Source organism: Adelges cooleyi, unplaced genomic scaffold (genome assembly GCF_023614345.1).
Source record: "Adelges cooleyi isolate 19-005CV unplaced genomic scaffold, UGA_ACOO_1.1 ACOO_flye_CR_arks_rails_tigmint_CR_PRNA_30, whole genome shotgun sequence".
NCBI classification, from domain to species: Eukaryota; Metazoa; Arthropoda; class Insecta; order Hemiptera; family Adelgidae; genus Adelges; species Adelges cooleyi.
The window spans coordinates 22,055,935-22,082,087 of NW_026095971.1; the positions used below are offsets into that span (position 1 = coordinate 22,055,935).

Genomic DNA, 26,153 nt, shown 5'->3' on the forward strand with positions numbered 1-26,153 from the left:
AAACGAATAGTAGCTTATAAATTGGATGCGACACGCACCGGGGGTCATGTTTTTTATAGTGCTTCGCTTTAGAGGAAAAAATAAGAAAGGATTTCTCAAGTTATTAAGGGCCACCGCCATCAACGTCGTATGCTATTTGACACACACAATTTTGGTAAATCTCTCATTCGACGTGACTCCATACAGTTATTTTAATATGAGAAAAAAAATATTCACATTTCAACTATAAACTACAAAATATCTGAAATCATTCATACACTAGTGGAAGAGATAAGATAAAATCAGATAGTGCACAAAAAATAATCCTCCTGTTCTATACAGTGTGATCAAAGAGATATCATCAACCGTCTGTAGTGTTATCAACATCAACAAGTTACCATTTTCCGGCATCTCTGTGGGAATCAGAACCTTATCTCGCATTTTTATAACAAATACAAGTTAAGTTGTATTAGATACACAGAGTCACAGTTATACACATAATATATTATTTTATACACACATAAATCTCTCAAAAATGGCAGCCGTTGACTTCAATTCTTATCACTAATTAGTAATCTAGTATTTCTTATCAGTTAACGTTATTATTGTATATTATAGCGTGTACAATATTTTCGGCATTATAATTTGGCCACACTGCATTACAAGTAAACCAATCAAAAATCGTTACATGAAAAAATCTATTTGTTTTAACAACCAAGTGCATTATCTGGTTTTATCTATCTGTGCTAGTGGCCACTGTTTTTCCATCGACATTTATCCGCTTTCAATTCAAGCCATTTAACGTCTTATGTACAAGACAATAATGGGCGTTCCACAGAGACTCTATAGTTCAGTGTTTTCTATCCTCTTATGTGTACATGTCTGTTTCTATACACCGTGTAGGGTGGTAAAGCACCCTTAATATTTTTCTTTCTCAGGATTACAGCCATACGTTGCACAGCACTGGTCACTACACTTTAGTCCTTAAAAAATCAGTATAACAGTTACTATTTCCAGTACCTAGTGGTGACAGCGATTTTGGCCTTGTTTATGGTCTCGTCTGTCTTTTAAAATTGTCACACAAACACACCCACACACTCGAGAACGTTTTCCCGGTTTGAAAATTCGGAAGTAATTAGAGGCGCTCGAGAAGTTTGTCAAGAAGGAGTTTAATACAATCAGTAAGATACTACGCATTGACTCCGCGTTAATAATCCATTTGATATGATATGCAGCGTCTTTAAATAAATAATAGGAAACGGCAGCTAGTTTGCCAAGTTTACCGAGTAAACTTACCAAGGCATAAACTTCTTTTACTAACCGGCTTAAAAAAAGCAACCGTGACACGGTGTACTAAAATAATTAAGATGTGGTAAAAGTTTGAAAAAGCATTAAAGACTGTAAACAATTAGTACTGCATTAATAGTCGTTTAGTTCAAGACAAGCAGGTCAGGCGGCTAAAGCTTAAGCTGTTTGGGTTGTAATTCAATTTTGATTAATATTATAAAGATGACACCTGTTCGAATTTCCCTCGGGGTCACTTCCTTAACATGAATACTGAAAACTGTTTAAATCCGTTCAAGTCGGATGCACATCCGGTCGTATGGTGTTTCATCAGCTAAAGTACAACTCTCCTTTCCATTTCTCTGGGGATCTTTCAGTTCGGATTCTAATATTGAAAGATTCATCACTCTATTAGTCAAAATAACGGCGATCACACCAGCGGGTGGCAATTAGTAAAATATTATGAAGTAGGCGAAATTAAATTTGTATGGTACATACTTGTTCACTACAGCTACCACGAGATAAAAAATATATTCCATATCAGTTATAATATTATCACATTATCATAATATGAAATTAGAATTTACCTTTTGATCTGCGTACTTGATTACTCCATTGCTGAGTACAGGGCATAAAAATACATATTTTTGTTAGGCAATTCAAACGCTTTGTGTTTGAGATAGGTTGGTGTGCTAACTTACCAACATTGGTGGCAATAAGTATGTTACTGGCCAGATAATCATTATAACATAAAATATAATATGTAGCCAGGCACGGACAAGCAAAAAAAAAGGTCTACTTAAAGCACCTCAAAATAAATCTTCAATAAACATTTTTTTTTACAGCTTTTTAAAGCCATTTTCAGCGTTCCTGAATCTACACCTCCTTCTTCCTGTTACAATGATACGTCATTTCCTGAGGGCTGTTCAAGGGTGTGAAAGAGTTTTTTTGTAATTTTAAACCGTTTTTCTTTCCTCTTTCTTCGTCGAAGACCTTATTGTATCACACTGTAGACAATAGTAGTATTATCGCGTGCATGTGTAATCGGATCAGGTTTATCTCAATCGGTAGCTAGTGAATTGATCACAGTCCATATGACACCCGGCGTTTTGTAAAACGGGGAATGATCTTTCATTTGTACAGTTTGTGCAAGGCATAAATAAGTATTTTTGTATTAGAGTTTCGACATTAGTGCAGGTAGGTTAAGTTCTATATACTCTGTATTAAGACCCGGATTGATAATAACCGATTTTAAATCTTGAAACTGTATTGACTCATCTACTAAATTTTCATCTACATCATCAGAACATCCAATAAGTATTGTTGTACTGACACGTTCGGTTATTTTTCATCTAGTCATTGTTTTGTAATAAAATCCAAATCCAAAAATCATCAACATTATTTTTTTTTGTATATGACTGCCTAAATCTTCCTCTTCCTGGCTTTCGTTATCCATGTACTATTTCTTATGATATCTCCTATCCACTTCCATCTTCTCTCAACGATTGATATCTGATAAGATATGAGAGATATAAGATAAGAGATTAGTGATATAGATTAAAGATATAAGGATAATATATAAGGTTATAAGGATATAAGGATAAAAGGATATATAAGGATAGTCAAATGAATTTGTTAGGTAGGCACTTAATTAATGGTGAACCACGGAATATGTATTATGAGAAATGTTAAATATTGATAAATGTTGTCAGTAAATCGATTAAGGCCCAGATATTATAAAACTACTGAAAAACGTTTGACCAGAACATATAATTAAGACTATACTATCATTATATATCGCAAGAGTTTATAGATGGGAAGTAATCATATAATTATCAGGACATATACATTGTATTGATGTATCTGCGTGAAGTGTAAATACTCTCAACTTATACCAAGGAAAACCGTGTCATTAAATACAGCCACTATATATATAGGGACTTATTATAGGCGGTTAAATACTTCAAAGAACTCTAGTGTCATTTAACTGGTCAATAGTGGACTTAAATAAACTCAAACACTATGCAAACTAGCTCAGTGAAAAGTCGGCCAAATTGCAACAAGACAGATGTGAAGTCACTTTCACACTTTCAAATTGTCGGCCATCTATAATGGCTAATCAGAAATAATTATCAGGACACGTACATGTATTGATGTATCTGCGTGAAGTGTAAACGCTCTCAACTTATCTCAACTCTCTTATCGTTGAACTCACAAACAGACTAGAGTAGTATCTAGTTTGTCCGACAGCCGCTAATCTTAACAGGTATACCGTATACAATCAATCATATGCGATATTCTTGTTTTCGAGTGTGTTATTCTATTTCCCCCCCCCCCATTCTTTCTAGGGTGGTTTCTTCGCCGTCTCTGCGCTGGCTACGATGTAGCAATTTTATCTGTGCGAATAAAGGCAGGCCGACAGCAGACGAAAGAACGGCGGCGACGCATAAAAAAAAAAAATACACACACACAACAACAACAACAACAATAACACGGTTAAACGCCGCCGCCGGGGAGAGAGGCGCGCACGGTCAGGTAGGTGTGTGTGTGTGTGTGAGTGCGGCAGCAGTAAAATCCTCTTACGCCGTTCCGCGGTGCTGGCGGTGGTGGCGAATAGCGCGCAACAGTGTTCAAAAGCTTGGCGACCGTTCACCACGGAACGCGACTTGCCGCCCTCTTGGCCGACGTGCATTACCGCGGATTAAATAATAATAATAATAATAATAAAAAAAAATTCACCGGACGACGACCCCGTGTGCTGCCACCACTCGATGACAGAGTATAGTTTATAAATACAACCAAACTGCGAGCCGTTAAATGTAAAAAAAAAAAAAAAACATGAAGATTTGACCTGACCGAATCGCGTTTAGAGTGTTTTGTTTACATCAATCCGCGTCAACCGAAACACACGAGTCTAAGAAAGTGTCCATCGCCTCAGGTATGTTTTTTTAGCGCTAAGGGTCAATGGTCAATGGGTCGAAATACACTCTGCTTTCTTACACTCACTCTCTTATCTAATTATATTTTCTACTCTAAGTGTGTACTCGCGTCTTACTATGATGACGTTTTGGGTGCAATTTACAGATGTACAAATGGCCCCTTATTCAATTCACAGGTATTCACAAATGTATAACTCTCTGAACTTTATGCGCCTGTTCGAAATAAAACCCATTGTTCTATTACACGCCCGGTTTATGGTAAATTTAATTTTAATATTGAACGTTTCGGATTGACGTTGTTGTTGCGAATCACTGAGATTACAATCGTGAATCAAAGTGCACTTATATATTAAATATTTTTAATAGTTTCACAAAAACGTCTAACCGGCGGGCTTTGGTTTTTAATAGCTTTCCGCATTGCTTATCTCGTTAAAAAGAGGTATTTATACATTTTTAATAACACTGCCATTAGCTAAAAAAATAAATTTTCATTCAGTTACTCACTTGACACGTTTCCATTGTACAAGTATATTTCAGGCAGTTTTATATGCATGCATGTAACGGTTATGTTACAAGTCTGGAGCTTTAAAATATTATGACTAACAGTGCTGTTTTCACTTTTACCTGCTGACTTTAAGTAACCTATAGTCCAATCTTAGAGGACCCGGATAAACGTTTGATTGAAAGAACTGCAAATTTGATTAACTGCGTTAACTGGGTTTTTTTTCCTGCGTACTTGCCCGACATAAAAATATTGGAGTTTATTATTGAAATATATGGCCATTAATTATCGACCCACGACTACACTGGCTTTTACATGTTTTAATCCGAGAAATGAGAATGCACGACAGTTGTCGACGAGTTTCGCATAAATTATACCCAAACCGAATTCGATCCATTGCACGTTCAAAATGGTTTCCGTCCATAAATTGATATACCTATTTTTACACACACCTCAAAGCCGTCCTCGGCAGGTCTAGCATGTCATGTGCATTTATACACAATATATATCTATACTATCAACTGCACTGACTACAGTAGAGTTTCGAAAAGGATAAGAAAGTAAAATTGGGACGGTTTTGGCAAGGAAAAAAAAATGTATAGTTTACCCACCGCCGTTTTGATAAATCACAACACCGTAAACAATTTTAAAGTGTCACAGCTTATATATTTTCTTGTGTACAAATATTGTCGTTGGCATTATTTTATCGACTTGATAAAAAAAAAAAACACGGGTCAACACTATTCGGGCACACTTTATTTGCAATTAATTTAAAAAAAACCCATTCATCACATTGGGTTCACATACAGGGTGATTCTTTATAAGGGTAACACACACACCAGTTTGCTCTTAAAATAATTGCAATTTTATAGACACTTAAGTTTGTTGTTTAAGTTATATTGCTATACACCGGCCGTCATTAATTTTAAACTTTAATAACTTTAAAAGTAATCGTTCAAAATTGGTTATCGACCGGTCGAACATTTTCAGTAAATTATTTTCAATTAAAAAAAAAAATTAATCATGTACGTTACCGTTTAAGTCTTAAAAGTTTATAGAGGTACATTGTAAACAAAAGCAGAGTTATACATAGAGTACATATTTTGGTATTGTTTAATTGAAAGTGATTTGATTAAATGCTTCATTTATGTTCACATTGATTATCATTATTTATATTATAATATTAAATTTGGAATATTTTCAAATAAAATAATTCATACATACCAATTTTTGACTTGTAGTTTATTTTACCATCAAGAACATGATAAAAACAGTTCTTTACTTTAACGCAACTGTCTAAAAAAAAAAACACTAAGGGTTTTTTAAATAAACAAGGGGTCTGTCTGTTTTAATATAATAACAAAAGCAAACGAAGGCTTTTTAGGGGTTTTTGACTTTATTTAAAATATAACTTCGAAACGAGACATAAAAATATATTCTCATTTCGATAAGTAAAGTATTTTTTAAAAAAGTGCTAGTTTGAAATACCATTTTTGTCCGTTTTAACTATATTGATGAATTTTCATTTTACTAAGTATAATCATCAATAAAGAAAAATCGACAAACAAATATTTCATACTGCTTTAGACAAAAAAAAAAGTAAATATTTGTATTTATTTGAGTACATATACAGTGAGAAAAATAACAATAAAAAAGTTTGAACTAAATGGATACTAATTTTAAATTTAATAAAAAATTATTCAACTGTTGACCGGATAGTTCAATATCAGTATCGCCTCTCAATAATTAATAACGAAATCTGTTTTGATATGAATGTGTTAAATTTTTGTATAATTAATTGTGTACTATTTTAGTGGTATAAAAGAAATGTTAACAAGTTTTGATGGCTCCAAATCTGAAAGTGTAGAAAAATGTAATAAAATTTACACAGAAAAACATAAAAAAACAAATCCGATCTGATATTGCTAAGAAATATTGGAGAAAAAATGTATTTCCACGGTAAAGATAAAAAACATTGACATTTATCATGTTACAATAAAAACCGATGACACCTATGAAACAAATATGTTCTTTTTACCGGTCTCACATGGTCTACAAAAAAAAACGTCCCCAAAGTCAGATGTGTATTTATAGTTTTTTAGGTTCTCTCGGTTGATAAAAAAAAAAACAAAAACATGTTAAAATGAAACGATAAATCGTTTTTTTATTGATTCTTCGTCACATCCCTGTGAAAAATTGCTTTAGGTTTTCCAGTGTTATTTTTCCACGCTTTTCTTATGCAATCAACTATTTCTCAACCATAAGTTTCCGTCCGTTTCATTATAAACAATATCATCCACCCCATTCTGTTTTGTATTTCCTCCCCTCACATTTGACTCGCTCACTCTTTTCTCATACTTTCTTTGCTTTTTTACTTATTCATTTCAATCTGTTTTTATTTATTTTTGGTTGGGTCGGGTTTACAATTGTTATTTCAAAGTAAACTGAAATTTATTCCATCTTTGAACCGAGTTATAATTAGTCAATCTCTTGTCGAAACACGACGTTAAAATTTCAACAAGCTTTTATTATATTCTTGTTACCGCATGGGCGTTCACCCGGTACAAGCTAATGCTTTTAAGGCAAAGTATGTAACACTTGATATTACTTTGTAAATTTAAAGTGGAAATTAGTTTTTTTTTTTGTAGCATTAAACATTACCGGAGGCGGAAAAAAAAGAAAATTACACGTTGTGTACAGCTAAACTGCCAGAAATAATTTGCATCTTCCATTTTTCTTTTACACTTAAGGCGGTCGCGTGTAACGCAAACATGTAATATGTTTATATTAGGTTTTTTATGACATAAATATATTAGAAACAACACACAAGTAAATAGTTTGTGAGTAAATATCGAATTCCGTGTTTTCTTTAAGAGAGAATATTTTTTGATCTTCCACCGGTCAAGAGCCGTTATGTGTATACACACACACATATTATGACCCGTAACGGATAGTTTGACAATATAGGGTTGATAAAATAACGGCCGGCTGACACCACAGGACCTATGCCTACATAAGCTGTTAAACCGTGACATAATGCTTTTCGAGTAAAATGTTATTATTATACGACCTAGCTAGCAGTAATCGATTTTTAAGTAATTCAATATCACCTGGAGACCTGCTGCAGGCGAGGCCAGATTTAGTAAGTGGCTCGAGGGCAAAAGGACAAGACATAAAAAAAAATAGCCTGATCCAGATTAGTTACAGTACATTTTTGTACACAAGTTGTTGACAATATTTATAATTTAGAATTAAAATAAAATGACATGCGAGGATAGATATTATTTATATTTATTTTTTGTACATAATACTGGACCGATTGTTGCTTATGAGCTCCAGTCATAGTGATAGAATAATCAGACATGTTTACACTGATAATCAACAAGTATACTCCAAACACAGATATACATATATATATAATATTATCTAATAAACTAGATTGTTAAGTGTACATACCGCCAATAGAGATAATATTGGAGTTGCATTTTTCGCCACTTTTGTGGGAATTAGAGCCTTATCACATAAATATATTTGTATCACAATTGTAAGATAAGTTGATAACACAGAATCATAGGTATACATATATATTATCATATACATACATAAAATCCACAAAAATCGCGGACGTCGACTTTCGTTCTTATCACTAGTTAGCAATCTAGTTTATTATGTATACATATCTGTGACCACAAATGGTTACCAAAGAGGTTCAAAACGAGAAAATAATATTTAAAATCGTCGATCAAACCATAACTAAACGATTTATATCGAAATTGAATACAGCAAATCTTAATTTAATAAATACCTAGTTTCAGAGGTGCTACTAATTTTGTGCGATTAACTATAAAATAAAAAAATACAATTTATTTAGAACACAACTAAATTTTATAGAATCAAAGTGAACGCCAGTGTTACCAACCGATAAGCGTACGGATGTTTGTGCAAGCAAAAAGAATTTAAACCTTCGCGAGAGTTGCAAAAAACAAAGTTTAAAGTCGCTCGTCTGAGAGTTTTGGCTATAATAATTCGTTAGGGACTTGTTTCTAAAAACTTAACTCAAACAACAAGCACTTTTCCAATCGGTCAATAAATTACCCAAACAACGTACTGTGTACCTTCTTTGATGTATGGACAGTTTTAAAATGTCTATGCACGTGCCTTTTGTAAAAGCGGTGTTCAGTTCAACGGGACCGAACAAATATTTCAAAAACAATACCGAGAATTCAAAAACAATTTAACGGGCCATAAAACAAACGGCTATTCCGAGTATGTACACATTAAAAGAGAAGAGTTTAAGGACTTTTGTGAGAAAACTGTACAATAAAAGAGTATTTTTTTTTCAAATAAAAAGGGTTGGACTAGACGTAAAAAGCCGAGATTTTTATCAGCGTTTCCGAACAATGCCGACTTTATGACGTGTAAAATTCATTGTAGAGTTTTCCATTTTATTATTATTAATACTACTGAGAGTTGGGCTTTGATATTTTCAACACATTTAGTAGTATACCCAACGGACAGGGGAAATACGCACAGTAATTGTATGCTAACCTTATTCGTGTACGCATAAGTATTAAACATTTTGTTGAAACACACAAGACATTGTACTTAAATATTTTGCTTCTGTTGTATAAGTATATTCAGTCCAGTCCGAATAGTCATTTAATAACAATATATTATTATACTATGTCGGTACTTAGCAAAACAACATCGTATCCGTATAACGTGGCCGCCATATTGTTATAATAGTTATTGTTTCTTCCATGATTTATCTGTTTTATCATTTTTAACCTAAAATTTTAGTGTTTATCATGGAAAAGCAACGTAGCGTTTTTACTTTCCATGAAATTGTATGCAAAATAACGGCATCCGTATAAGCGCGCCATACATTTATCAAGTCACTAACTTTTTAATTTTTATTATTTGCACATAATCTGAAAAAGTGTGTAGATTTCACTGAAAAACACAAAGAGCTAATGGAAATTAATGAAGACTAGTTTTGTCAGATGTATGGAAAATATAACACGACCGTTGTAGCGTTTCAAAAAATCGAAGGATCAACGGCGGTAAATAATTATTTTTTAAAAAGACTTTCAGAATTTATTTGTTATTGACCAAGTATTGCAAGCAGCGAAACAGCTCTTTTATAAGGGTACACGTTCGTTTTCCGTTTCCCAGTATAAATGTCATACAAATCATATTATATACATAAAAAAGAAAAAAAAATACTGAATACATAATACCGAACAAAACCTGTGTATAGAATACAACTGGAGAAAGCTATATCAATTTAAGAAGGTTATTTTTTGCGACAGTTCAAATAGTATTGATTTGATTCGGACTATAATTGCGCTAATGTTTTATTATTAAAATGGTACTGAACTTGCCATTTATAAAAAAAAATAAAAACCATTGCGTTTTACCGTCCATGCACGTGTGGAATAACTATTTCGGGTATAGTCTACACGTTAAGATATTCGTGGAAATAATAAAATATATTGATATGTTCAAGTAGTTTTTTTTAATATTTTTTTATTAATATTTAACGAGTACATGTTTCCATATTTTTTTTTTTTTATCATTATAATTGATTACCCGTTCGTATGATTCACAACACGCTATAAATTATTATTATCGTTTTTTGTATAAATTAGTTTTATTATAAACAACGATGGTGTAGGGTTGCGAACGACTAAACTAATCTAGATGAATATTTAACATGGAAAAAGCCATTTTTCAAACGTTTTCCAGAGTAAGTCGGCGAAAACCATGACGATCGCGTTAATGCAATGCAGTTACCGGCACTGAATTATTACCTACAGACAAACACACCACCATTCTACAAACGGCAAGCAGTTTTAACATTAAAATTTCAACACCAGCGCAAAAGTACCAAAAAAGAAAATGTTATTTGTATCGACTCAGAATTTCCTACCCCAATAACAGTGTTTCCCAAATCGAGGTATCAAAAGCGAGCCCCTAAAAAGACATAGCCTTCCGGTATTATCGTTCATAGTATTTATAGGACTTATCAGCTGTTATAATCATGATCTTATCGAACCAGGTCTGGTAACTCCCTACACGGAAAAGCGTAGCCATTTTTAACATGGTTATGTTATGCCAAGTACCTCTATAACCGCTAGAATCAAAAATTACACGTTACATGAATAGATTGTTGTATTTGACCAAAATCGGTTATTATTATTTTTTTTTTATACGAATATGTTATTGCGTTGGATACAAGAAATTTCATGTCGCCATTTTCACTTTTAGACAAGTGTCGAGTGATAGGATATTAGAGATAATATACAAAAGATTAGTGATAAGAGATAACATACGTATGTATGTATGGATAACATATCTATGATTCAATGTTTTCCGCGAAACGGAGAAAATAACTAGTTTTTTCCCAATATGGCGGCCACCGGCGCGATGTTATACACACAAAAAACATGTCGGCTGATCAATGCACGCCGGTGGCCGCCATATTGGAAAACACGCATTTAAATAATAGCTTTAATGAATATTTAAATTCTACAACGTGGCATGCCAAAGAACATAATATTCCAAGTACATGTTTTATGTATATTCGAGGTATACCTATTTGTCGTATTCCGGTTAGAAAACTGGCGGCGGCCGTAAAAGAATTATACCCGTTCGCGTACGGTTTGTTGTAACTATAAATTTGATAAGCATATTATAATGGAAGGCAAGACGCATTATAGAATCGAACAATACTCCAGGGAAAACAGTCCAACGAGAAACAGGAGGATTTGGAAAGAAAATATTTTCAACAACGGTACGCGGTGGCACTCGATGATGCGTATAAATAATATAATATATGTTAGTATATATATGCGTGTGCGTGCTTGCCAATAGTATTTCACGATTTGGCGCATACTAAGAGGAGCACACAAAACAGATAAGAAGGTCTTTCTTTTAAAGTGTACGTGACTGAATTCGTTGTTTTCACAAGTAAAACACAACCCAAAAGAAGTTTCGGAAAATTGAAAAAACAAAAAAACAAATACAGTGAAAGCATAATTAGATCTTTGGAAGTTTCGGCACTTTAACGCATACCCTAAAGTTTTATACAAAAAAAAAAAAGAAAAAAGTAATAATAAAAGCAATTGAAATTATAGACAGTCGCAAAACCGAGCCTCTCTCTGAATTTAATTGGTATCTTTATTTTTTTTTTTATAAACTATGTTTTTACCGAAGCCAAATTGTATTGGCTATGAGAAAGAAAGCCTCGTCGAGATTTACATCTAATAAATGGGCTCTGCGAATCGACCTTCTTAAATACCTTAATTGATTTTAACAATGTATAATATACGTAATTAATTATCAAGTGCAGCATGGCTGTGCATTGTTTTAGTGCTAATTCAGAGTATCAAGTAAACGCCGCGTTTACCGTCCATAATATTATATTTCTAGCCAAACTCGATTAGATCCAACTTGTCGGGCATACATGATGTTCAATTATCTTGTGTGTATCTCTTGTTACGGTATAATTTACCTGCTGCTCACATAATCATATAAAATTATTTGTCGGTGGACGATAATATTAATTACACCTAACTTACAAGCGTAAACACCATGGACAAGACGAATCCGAAATTATTTTTGCCCGACGTACAATTACCGGTGAGTAATTTATTTCACCTTATCGTGGCTAATACACACACATGCGGGGATAGAGATTATTTTTCTAACAATTTTATACAATTAATCGCATCGCGAGGATTTTCAATAGAGCATAAAAAAAAACCCATTTTAGCGAATTCAAAAGTACACATACACGATGCCGCCAAAAAGAAACCGTTGGCAGAAAAACCCGTAAAGAGAGTCTCCTTTTCATATCTAACGAATATACTTTGAAAACACTTAGAGCTCTTAAAAACTTACTGTAGTATGTCAGTTCGCCATTTTTCGAAACGTATTCGGTTTTAAACTTAAGTGTACTAAACGACATAAACGAACCTCTATAATCGCTAGAATCCAAAATAACATAATATATTAATATATTATTGTATTTTTTAACCAATATTGGTTAATAATATTTTTTTTTGTTAAAGATAAGAGATTAGTAAAATTAATAAGAGATAAGGGGGAAATATATGTGATAAGAGATAACACGTCTGGAGCGGAGAAAATAACTAGCATGTTATCACCGTGATAAAAATCTTTGTACAAAACCTCTAATAAGGGTCAAGTGGATATGGCGAACCGGAAAAGAGTGCCCGAGAAAACAATAGAATAAAACATGAAGTGAGCGGACAACTAAGAAAGTATACGTCATTCAAAAGACGGGCCTGTTCCAGCGGTGGAAGCTAAAGATTTTAATTATTTCCAATAGCGATTGTTAAGTAATAATTTAAAAAAAAAATATGGCCTTACACGCTTGGGAAATAAATGGAAGTACGTCTCTAAATCATCGGCACTAGCTATTTTTATTAATTACACACTTGTATAACAAGGCATTACCTAACCTTCGAGGTAACCCCGGTGACGACCGCGTTGGCAATTTTCCGATGACATAATCGCGAACGGCAATAAGGTTCATTGAATTTTGCAGCTGATTATAACGTCTGACGAGTCTGGCCTTACAAACATGATGTGGCGGTTTTGTTTCGAAAATAATCATCCTTTTGTTCACAGCCTTTTGTACATTTGATACGGTGCCAAGATGCGCTATTGCTGTCACCACATGAATATGATAGATTTTAGATTGCTTCTTTGCAAGGGATTTTCTTACAAAATGAGTATAGAACACATTGTGTGCGTTTATCAAAAAGCAGTATCCGTACAACAGCGCGCATTAATTGAATTATTGAAAAAAGTACTTACTTAAGGCAAGTAAAGAGCACGTATCCCCCGACAAAAACAAGGAGAAAAGGGTTTTCCCTAAATTTCGGACCCTCTGTCAGACCGGGGAATTAAATTGTCGTGACCCAAATAAAAGGAGAAAAATTAATTAACCCATGCCCTGAGTTAAAAGTTTGTGAGCCCACATGCAATTATACCGAAAACTGCGTTGCGTTATATTCGCATTGAAATCATACAAAAAGGCATTAATTGAAAATTTAAGAAATCCATTTTTTTCCTTCCATATTGTTATTCACAAAAGGTGAAATCTAAAAAAAAACCTACTTGAGACCACACGGACACGACGGCGATAGCGTTATTATTTCCTTTGTGCTCATATTGAAGTGGTTTACAAACATATTATGACCTAATGGTCTCCAAGGGGTAGTTTTGATCAATACAATTCGTTTTATAAGGACACGTCGTGTCAATCGGCTAAAAGGATATTATACATAATCACAATGATACTTTGAAGAAAAAAACATTTTTAAAAAACAGATTGATAATTATGTTAGAAAAGGAGAGCTTGAATATCAAGATTGCAGTAACGAAGGAGTTGAGAGAACAGCTAGATTATAAATGAATGTAAAACTAATTACCCGAGATAAATTTTAAGCATTGCGTACACAAAGCCAAACAGTTCATGCGATTAAAGACTTGGAGCATTGACTAGACATTAATAAATAGACAAAATAAAACAATTGACTCAAAGTAGTTAATAGATAACCATTGAAATGTCTAATATTTGCCCTCTTGTCGAGAAGACTCTTCAAAAGTATTTAAGTATTCATGTATAAAATACATACAAAGCGATATTGTTGTTATAGATGTATTCATGTTTTTCATCTATATTCAATACAAAGGTAACAAAATGTTGTACAGATTAAATAAAACCAGATAGTGCTCTCTAAATTTTTTTTCGAAAAATGTAAACAAACTTTTTAATAATCTCGGGTCGGTGTGACCAAAAAATGAAAAAAAAATCCTTTTTTTCTACAGTGTAGCCAACAAATTGTTTTCAGGCATCTGTAATGTTATCACCATCGATCTTCGTTAATCAACTACTTGTTATCAGTAATTGTTATCAGTTTACGTTATTGTTGTAAATAAGATACTTATCACACAAAAACACGACGGCCGTGGTCTTACGACGTCGCAGTGTGACAAAATATTATATCTAATTTAAACAAATATACATTATAAAATACAAACCGTAATATGATTAATTTGAACTGATAGTATTAGATAGATAAGATAATGTAAGGTCGTTACAAAATGGCCGTCACGTGTTTTGTTTACATTCAAGTGACCATTCTGCTTATATCTATTAAAAATCTATTGCACTATTTGGTTTTATTTAATCTGCGATAAAAGTAAAAACGACAAAGCGGTATGATGATAAGAAGCTCTCAAGGGCCGCTGTTCTTTGAAAGTATTATATTTTTACAAAGTGATTGATGGTTTTCAACAGCGAAAGGTGTTAACAACAGCCGAAGTTAATCAAACGTCGTCGTCGTACCCCTTTTGGTTATTAATTCGTCTCGGACAATATCGGTTTCACAATGGAAGCGCGGTCAATAAAGTTTTTACGATTTGATTTTTTTAGGACGTTTTCCGAACATTACTCGAGGAGTTCGTCATAGTCTCTCGACATGCGAAGGGTCACGCAAACGACCGTATCCCCTCGAGGGTTTTTGTGCGTCTTAACCGGCAACCGTTCTATTTTCGTTGCCCGATTGACCCATAAAAGAGCCGAAAAGCTCGATAAAAAGCAGATAGATCTTTTAAATTGCAAAGAAAAATTGTCCGTATGGAATGGCGCTTAGAAGAACTTTGAGCGACCGAGAAAAATTGAGAGAAACATCAATTATTCGGTCAATCTTTGGATTGATAAATACTTTTAAAAAACTCCCACACGGTTAGTACAGAATTGGAAACGCATAAACGCAAAACCCAAAAGAATAATAAAATAATGTTCACTGTGTTGAAAACTTAATGTTTGTTTTTCGGTAATTTCGTTATCGTGAAAAATAAACCTTATTCGCCGAATTTTTTCATTAGGTTAAAAGACCCTTTGAGTTCAGTCAAATGAGTTAAATATATATATACCTCACTGGTTAAACCCTTATTTTAACGTTACTTTATATATTTATACGATTTAATATTTATAAAAGGATCTTGAGCACATTTCGCTAAGTAACGAATAATATTTTTAATGAAGTCTGAATTTGACTTGGTTCGTCAAGTTTAAGCAGACGTCTAGCGTGCAATTATAATAAACAGAAGGGAATCTTAGAGTTAAAAAAAAAAAACGATCAGACATATTGAGAAATAGGCAGTGATGCCAATACGCAGATATCTCGTTTTTTTATTTTGGCTACACTGTTCATTTATTAAATGTCCTACACCGACAACAGTGTCGTCGCCATTTTACTGAAAATATTTTTATGAACATAATTTTGCTAAAAAAATACCGTTTTGGACAAGTCGCGTCAACGGCGATTACAGTTAAAATAAACGAGTCCCCGACTGCTGTGGCTGAATTGAAAACACAATTATTATACTTTTTAGACAAATGTGCAAAAGTCTGCGATCAGCTAAAAAAAGAAAAGGAAAAAAAGTAGGCGTCGACGTCTTCCAGGTTCGCATAAAAAATGTCGAGTAATAAATTAAAACTTTTTAAATTTACAAAAAACGACCAGTAAAATGTTTTCCTTGATTCCAAACAAGTAATTACTACTTAACGTTGAAATAAGTCATTTTAGCAATGCATAGGACCATAGTCAATCTGTCATGACGGGTCAATAATGATTGATGATGGACCTCTATTTTGGTTTTAAGCCTACATTTTGGCCACAACAAAATCATCTTGCTCAAGTTTAAATCATAAAGCCATTATTATTATTAAACATAATATACAAATAGTAATATAAACTAACAGGCACAAACATTTAATACATTTTTTACGCTGTAAAATCAAATTTAAACAAAAATATATTTACGAGCAACGCAATTGTAAATATTGAACACTTTGATTTATTCAGCATAAAGCTACCGCAATAACTCAGCAGCTGTAATAAATCATTATAAATCAATAAAGAATAGGATAGATTATTTGTCTGATATAAATTATAATATTTTAACTGAACAGTGGACATTTGTGAATAAACTCTCGAAAACGTCCAACTTGTACTTACTGTTGTACAAACATTGTTATTTTTACACATTTTTCAGACAACTTAAAAAATATAACAATAACGTACAAAATCGATTTTCAATGACGTACACAACGTGATGGGCCCGTCTGTACCTACTGGAAAATCGCCAAAATAAAATGAAAGAAAAGTATTTGATGGAAAACCGAACAAATCCACAAATCGTTATGTGCTGACACCCTTATAGTAGATATTTGGAACAGTCACGTTCGGGGTCCTAGATAATATTGTCACTGCGACAGCTATAAAATGGAAAAGCCAAGTCAATATATTTATCAACGAAATTCACACCTCGGGGTGTGGAATTCAAAACAACATATCGATTTTACGACGATATTGTATTTTTGGTTTTTGTTTGTTTAAGACAGTGATGGTGATCCAGCAAAATTGCAAGATTGCTCACTGTACTATTATCACATTAGAGTGCAGTTAGTTGGCTGAAAAACAACAACATTATTGAGAAATAGAGCTGACCAAAAGCGGCTACAGTTTATCTGCGATGATCCCAAGTGGTTTTTACCACTACAATAAACTTCAATCGACTTCAATGATTCGTTCACCCAATCGAGATGTTTGCTTAAAATAAATATTAATTAACGATGGAAATATATAATTGTTGTAAACACAAGCCAAGTGTATAAGAAAACTGTTACTTTTGTTTAGCAAGTAAAACCCAATTAGTTTCCGTTTGCAAACAACGCAAATGCTCGACTTGGAATTAATTCCGAACGTGTTCAAATATTTCCAATTAAATTACTATAAATCAAATTTAGCCTGAATTCCGGATGCGAGAAAAGCGTTTCGAATCTAAATAATGTAATTGTCACCTTTAGTCTTGGAATACATACAAAGAGGCGTTATTTGTACTGATTACCTTTGTACTATTGAATGTAATGTACTTGAAAGAACTAAGCCATATACCAATGAGAATACCGAGCAGGACTTACACCGGCGAAAACAGCAATTGACCGAATACAAAGACAATACCTATTTGTTTGTAGACTTTAGGCGACCTTATGATTCTGTCATTAGAAATAGACTTTGGGGTGTAAATAAGGGGACGCGCCTAAATCCCCGACTCTGTTTAACATTAGAGAAATGCTATTGGATCCCAAAGCGAACATGTACAAGAGTCTTTGACAATTGAGAATCAACGGTAAATTTAACTATCTAGAAGTGAATGACAATGAACGTGCCAATAGTCTAATTCATAGAAGGGTAACAGTTGGAAATTAATGTTACTTTTCATTCGTACGAGTGTTTAAGACAAAACTCCTGCCAATAAACTGCAAAATTAGCAAACCATGCAAAACTTTCAACGAGCTATACATACTTGGAGTTCTCAATCCCGAAGGAATGGAAAACGATTCCGGCTGTTGTTCTAACGCGAAACAATGATTGTATCGTCAGAGATACATTTGATTCGTGAAGATTTGAATGAAATACATCTTCCAGTCGAAAACAGCAACGTCAGATGATCAGAAGTCTCTGGAGTTTAACATTTACAAGCTAGATTCTGAATTGCCAAACTCCAGGGAGCCATTACGACGGTTGGTTCAAGATAAAAGCACAGATAAGATAAAACCAGATGGTACACTTCGTCATTTACTGATAAAACATTTAAATATAATATGTTATCAAATAACCTATCGATGATAGCGATCGATAAATTGTGCGATGGTCAATTTTGAAACAATAATTTTTCATAAACAATTTTTTCTACCAGTGTTTTAGTACTCTTGAAAACAAGATGGTTTTGCGGTTTGTTTAAATTTTCAGCAATTATATTGGAGTGCACCATCTGGTTTTATCTGAACCGTGAAAAGAGGTACAATTCCCAAAAAATATTAACACATTTGATTACACATCATTCGACAAATTCTACGGTGATTTTTAATGAAATTCTATAATTAAACGACAGACGTGGCTGCCTTCCAAAATGCCAAAAGTTAAAAAATATCACAATGAGTTCCCGGGTCACGGACACGGCTGAGTGTGAAAAAAATGTAAATAACATTTATCGGTCGAGCAGCAGCGGTTTATAAACATAATATGCATAATGCGTTCCAAGTTAACGATGGCGCATATTATTATCGTTGAGTATATACAGTTCTCGCGATCTAAACAAAAACCCAGGGTATCAGTTTTTTTTCTTCAATTTATAATGATAAAAAGAAAGTGTTTATTTTTTGGCCAAAAAAAAAAGTAAACAGTAAAACGAGGCCGTATTATTATCGTGGCGAGTAAATAAAACAATATGTTTTATTTATGACTACTATGGAAATCGTACCAAATGGCCGTCCAGCATAATCGTTAAAAAATAACTAGAGATAAATAAAAAACCCATAAAACTAGTTATTTTCTTTACTCCGCGGAATAACATTGAATCGTGGATATGCTATCTCTTGTGATTATTCTCTTATCACTTGTCTATTAGCTATTATCTCTTATCACTAACTGAAAGTGAAGTGTAACGCGAAAATGGCGACATGAAATTGCTTGTATCCAGCCCCCAATAACATATCCATGTTTTGCCACAAAGAATCACAATCTACTAATGAAAAACGTTCAAACGAAGAAAATAGAAGAATATTATAAACATATATCATCATCGTGGGTTCACCGTTCGTGATAATGAAAATGTTTAAGGTTAATGGATGATAAACAAACAAAAAATCCCTTCGGAAAAAATATGATTTCTTTGTTCGCGGCCATAGCCGTTAGTAGTTGTGAAATGATTTGTCGAATGGAATGTTGAAAGAAACTGGAAAATACAAACATCAAAGGAAACGAGGGATTGGCAAAAAAAAAGGTTTAATAAAAAGGAATATTTTCTCAATAAATAGCCATTGGAAAAAAACGATTGTTGAAAAAAATATATGTATAAATATATTTACATTAACTGATCAAAATTCAATTATCTTCCATCTCTTATGATGTTCGATTATACATAATCTAGTTTTATCATGATTTAAACGCTCCAATTTCTATAACAGTTTTAAATAAACGTAATTGTGTGATGGAAAACAGAAACGTCTAAATCTCTTTAAAAACCTTTTAAAACCACCCAAGGTCCGAGATGTGTGTGTTAGATGCAAATTCATGGCACCACAATAAAGTGCACGTTTTACTATAACATTATAATATTTAACTTCCGGACAAAGTGATAAAGGCTCTCAATAAGTTTGCAAACTTTAACTCAATTTCTGCATAAACATGTACGGTATATCGCCAACGCTAGCTTTTAAGACAAATCATGTTTTATGTAAAAAAAAAAACTTCTTCCCTTTTGGCTCGCTTCTGTTCTCTATTGGCCTTTTTTTTACTTTTACATTTTAAAGGCACTTTACTTAAACTTATAAGCTCCAGAGCTTCATTGGCGCTTGTTAAAACGTGGGAGTTAGCTTTCAACACATTCTACATCAGTTACAGTAATTTATGTAACTAAAAGCAAACTCGAGATAGTGTATTCTAAAAAAAAAAAATAAATAACAATTCTTAAAAACTGATAGAACAAACGTATTTTTATGAATATATTATTTTGTTTGTTCGAAAGAAAAAAATATATATATAAATACGACTAAAAATAAAATTATAATTGATATTAAAAGGTTTAGGCATCAAGGGACCTATTTTATACTGTTTAAATGGTACTAAAATATTTATCTGCTTTTCCCCTCTATTATTATGGTTGTAATTTAAACCGAGCATAAAAACACAATAAAAAAATGGGATTAAAAACAGACGTCGCTTTATTAATTAATTAAGTTACTTCACTTTTTCGCCAGCAGAGGTTTTTTTCTCCTTCAAAAGTCTTTAAACTCTGTGAAGTCAGAAATATAATATAGTTTGATCCCTCAAAGTATCAACAACAGTACATATTGACTATTATAGATGGGCTATATATAAGATAAAAAATTCGGTCCAACGGTTCCCAAAACAATGTGAAAAACACAAAATAAAAGTACTATAGCAAAATCAATAACCATTCACCTTCGCCCCAAAGAAAAACACAGAAACTCGTCTTATGGGTTCTTTACTTTTTTGTATAATACAAACACACTGTGCTCGCTTCTTAATGGGCTAACTTTTTTGAATTTACCACGCGTTAAGTGAGTGACACTAATTTAATACATTGTTTTCCTCCCCTCGGTGTCGTTGTCAAATAAAGCTTTTCAGTTTCTGACATTTGACAGTGAACATTTTACCGAATCATATTATCAAATATTTCAATCGTAGACAATGTCACAGTTGTCACATAGCTGTTGTATTGTACTAGATTTGAATAACTGGAACACTTGATATTATTACCCAGACCAATAATAATAATTGTGTGTATGTTATTTAGTGTATCCCGAGAGTGCAATTATAACAATTAAAACATTAAGCAAATTATATAAGCGTAGCACTGATTTTAAGTTTTAGGGTTTTTTTTAGAATCCTCTCACGTGCCATTTAGGCATAAGCAGCAATAGAGCATATTTTTCATACTAATGGTAGGTGTACCGTTTGGAAAAGTACAAAACATTGTTATAAAATCACTACACAACGACGACAATGAAATGTTTACCGAATAAATATAGCTGGATGGGTTTTTTTATGACAAGCAATTGTTTGTATTTTAATGAGAGGAATCGCAGTATCGTTTGATGTGTCTCGAAACAAAAGGCCTGCGAATTTACCTTTGTTGAGTTAATCAAATATTCACTCATTAGGCGCAAACGAATAGAGGAAACTGAAGAGGGAAAATAATTGTTTGGACAAGTTTTGGGCAAGTTTAATTTGCATACAAGAGCATTAACAATAACTGGTCTATTATCTTTGAGATTGCCACGTTAGATTAACACTAGTCTTAGGACAGTGTTATTGTTAGGAATATAGACAACGTTCTTGACAAGCTTCATTGACTTGATTACAATGCTCCGCGATAATGTTGAGATTTAACTTATTTTTAGGCCTTCTGCAAAATGTCTCTACTAAAATAATTTACTAAAATGCCCACAAGAAGTCCCTATTCGCTTTTCGCATTGCACAGTTGCAAACACAACATTAAAACAAATATATATTTTTATTTTTATTATTAACAAAATAATAACAACAATAATATACTTGTTTATTGTGTTTCTATAGGTATGCAATACCAAGAATTTGAATACTAACAAGAATCTGAGCACAAACAAACTACAAAACAACTACAAAGGTAATATTTACATGAAGAGTATACATTTTTTTAAAATTCAAATTCGATAACACTGAAAAATGCTTCGCCTTAGAAAAGAAAAGGCCTTATAGTATTATTCTTATTACTTTAATGTTTGTTTATAATGTAGTAAATATATAGGGACCACTAACGTTTGAAGTCCTTTGGGAGTTACTCAAATAAAATCAGTAGGTAAAATCTGATTCATAGTAATACGTATATGCCTGGCCTAACATACAATGACTTTATTTAAGTTCAGTTAACCACGATACATATTTTTATTGCATCGTTGTCGGTCATCATAGCTGTTTATTTTATTTGTTTACTATGTAAAAATACATTGCTTTATTATGTCTAAAAAATGAGTAGGTAGACTGTCTACGTTTTCATTTTCATTCATAATATAAAATAATTGCATAAAAGTTACATTGAAAACAAAAATATATAAAATAAAAACAAACTTTTCATATATATATAAAAAAATGCTTTTATTAATAATTAATTATTCGACGTAAAAAAAAAGTTTTTTTTTTTTTTAATACGAGCATAGCTTCTGGCCGGACTTTAATGAGAAATTCTTTTAATTGGTTTACTTTCCAGTAAAAGTTCAAAATGTAAAATAAGAATAATATAAAATAAACATAATAATAATGATGTAAAATAGTCTAAAACAGGACGCCGTAAGTAATTAATGAAATCACAGTAGCTTAATCCCAACAGAAATCTTGGATTTAAGATCAAGATAAATGTACTGCATTCGACGGCAACTAATCTCAAAGGTTTGCAGTTTGGGTTTAAAGGAACCAAAATTAAGACGGAAAAATTGTTAATCTCCATTACTAAATCAAAGAGCAAGGGTTGGTTTTTTTCAACAACGTTAATTAAACTATTTCTCGAATGAACATAAATATTATGTTTTTCCCCGAAATTGATTTCTCGCCTTTATGACTTTGCAGTTATCCGGCAAAAAATTATAGAAAAGTTTAGAAAACCCACTCGAGAAGCGTTTAATGTTATTAATTATTTCTAGCTAACCGGACGACTAAATCATGCAAAAGTAACAAAATTATCGGTAGTAGATTGTGATGTAATTTTGAAAAAGTATATAAAGCGATGAGCTAACAAGCTAACCAGTGTGACCCCGCAAAAGAAAAAAAATGTCTTCGTTGTTGAGCGGTTGGTATTGCGTATATTATCTTAAAATAAGTTACCACCACTTATCTTGAAATATTATAGTTTTTCTTTTTTTCAAGACGCTATCATCACTGATGTTTTGTCATCACACTCAAGTCCTTTACAACTGCCATAGCCAGCCACCCTATAAATATATATTGTATATATATATAGCCCAAGCAACTTATATAATAGTACAGAAACGACAGTTTAATTGCAAAACTTAATTACACTGGCTTTCTACAAATGCGCGGTTGGCAGTCTCCATATAGAACACTATATAATAACGCTATAGTTAGATTTTCTTATTCCAAGACTGAGGAATTGTAAGAAGGGGTGTGCGGGAGGTGGAATATACTGAATGTACCACACACATTCAGACATTGCTTGTGTCGTGTTTATAGAACATAAAACAACAGTATCGTTTTCGTTATAAGACACAAAAAATACACACAAAACCAAACCGCATAAAGTATTATACGGAAAGGTACACCACGCGATGATAACCGCAAATCAAATTTAATGATCTGCGTGATAAACATCAATCGAGTAATTGTACACAGAGTCTGGAAAATGATTACACCTAAACTTACACAGTGCTTTATGTTGTCGGCCGACTAAAACTTTTGTAGTGTTCGTTTGTCAATGATGACATTTCAATGAAAGCCGTAAAAGCCTTTTAAAAGGGAAGAAAATACTCCTATAGTCACAGCAACGAATCACAATCATACTAATGATGATCAATAGGGGGGAGCTGTTATAATTTCAATAGATATTTTACTTTGTCATATCCGTTTTGTAAACAAATACAAAATACACATAAAATAGTCCGTTCCATAATATAAAAACCGCCGTTTTGCGCTCATTCGCATTTAATTCGTTTGTATATATATATATATAATATGGATAATTCGGATAACCGTTCTATACTCTGACATGATTGATTTAATATGCTGATTACTGATTGACATTTACATGAATACTAATTTGATACGTGCCTTCATTTTAAGTGCCTATCTCTCTCTCTGTATACAATATATAGAAATAACGTTGAAAATACACTATACCACCGTGGCACCGATTACTTTTTAACTCCACGCGGTGCTTTAGAGCTGTAAAAAGGATTAATATAGCATCTCCAATAGAATGTGTAAATCTAATAATAATAATTTATATAAAATCATAAAATGTATTTTCGAAATAGCGATTTGCCATTAAAATACAACTGAACCGTGAGACAGTGTTAATATAGGTGGTTTTTTTTTGTTCCAATAGGAAACAAAAATCAGTGTAGATAATATATATGATATATATATATATATATATATATATATATATATATATATATATATATATATATTGTAAAAGCTTTTGCTAGGCAGGTATTTTACACTATACAAACAAGCCGTGCTTTTTGGGAAACCTGAGGTCGTCGAAGAGATAAAATCGACATACCCGTATTGAGTACCTTCTGTGAAATTCCACCACCGGGTAGTAGTATCTAATGTCAAAGTGACGTGTCTTCAAGATAAACGTGTCAAAATTACTAATTAGATTTCATGCCGAAGAGACACTAAAAAAAAAAAAAAGAAGGAATTCTATTTGAAGCGCAAAAATTCGAGAAAAAAAATTCACTTGGGTATATTCTAATAAAATAGTCAACACAAGCACAATAGTTCTTTGATTATGTTGTCTAATATTCATATGAGTAGACATGCGTAATGGAATAAAAACCGAAACAACAGTAAAGGTCTAAATAATATTAAGAAACCAAAGTTCAGTGGAAAACATGCTTATATAATTTGTTACAACTATAGTGTTCTGGCATAGTTTACTACATCTTAATAATTTTAACCTCGTTATAACAATATTCTTGCCAACTATTGTAACAATCTTATGGGGAAATTAAGGCGACGTTCACAAAGAAATGCCCCTGGCACGTCGTTTATTTTTTATTTACGTTAAATCGCCGTTATTTTCATTATGACAACACAATGGTGTTGTACAAACAATGGAAAACCCCTATATTGAAGGGTAAAAAAAAAAAAAAAAACACCGCGATTGTAATGAATTGGCCGTTTTTTGTTTTCTGATCGAAAATAAAAAAAAATAACACTAATTAAACTTTACACAGCCGAATCATTAATATTGTTATTGTTTTCATAAATGCAGATCAGCACATCTGATGGTCCATTTATTTATGACCTAAATCCAACCGTATTTTTGCATGAAAAATATACATATTTTTTTTTTTAATGGAAAACGCGATTATCATAATATATTTATGTAAGCCAAAATAAACTGTACAGATTTACTTTTTGAAAATCACCTAATCATCATCAGATAACCAACATTGAAAATAACCACAACCATCCACCGTTTGTTAAAATGCATTAATATTATTAGAAAAGACTATAGACACAATTAAACAATACACATTTTTAGAAAAGATTATCTAATTGGTCGCGAGGACATCATCAGTTTGATCAGCATGAAATTGTATAAACTATTGCGTGCAGAAGTTTTACAATATTATTCATCCTATTCTTATCCTATCCATCCTTATCAATCATAATGATTTAAACGATAACTGATTAGTTCATTGTCCGAATTTTGGCTTAAATCTGTGGTCACACTGATTTCATTTTTAACCCTGGCTATCCGCTTTCGTATATAGTCTGTGATAAAACATAAAAAGGTTATTTTCATCAAATAATTTACAGAAAAAAAATGTTTGTACAATTTTGTGTTAAATTATATTTTAATTTCCACTTCCGGCAACTTTAGTCATTAGCTGTTGGTTGGTTTTTGGATTCGGTTGACTTTGTGTAGGCGTGGAATTTAAATTAAGGCGTTTGCATTATTTGCATTATTTAAACTTAGTTTCAAGCAATTAAGATATGCTCGATAATTAAGGAAAATACATCGATACAGATACCTAATAAAATAATATTGTAATTTAAAAAAGAATGGAAAATAAAAACGAACCTGATCAA

General features: G+C 32.6%; 2 protein-coding genes across 3 annotated transcripts in view; one reads left to right on the top strand and one right to left on the bottom strand.

The window, feature by feature from the left end:
- The window catches only part of LOC126838743 (14 kDa phosphohistidine phosphatase-like), a 94,374-nt gene that overhangs the window by 27,113 nt on the left and 41,108 nt on the right, over positions 1–26,153 (bottom strand). The gene's annotated exons all lie outside the window — the stretch shown is intronic.
- Positions 3,905–26,153, top strand: part of LOC126838742 (arrestin homolog) — a 61,560-nt gene continuing 39,311 nt past the window's right edge. The window contains exons 1-2 of one of the 2 annotated variants that reach the window (XM_050573407.1): positions 3,905–4,201; positions 21,915–21,984. The gene's annotated coding sequence lies outside the window, so the exon portion shown is untranslated. The remainder of the gene's footprint in view (positions 4,202–21,914; positions 21,985–26,153) is intronic. The other variant, XM_050573408.1, reaches the window with a different exon arrangement.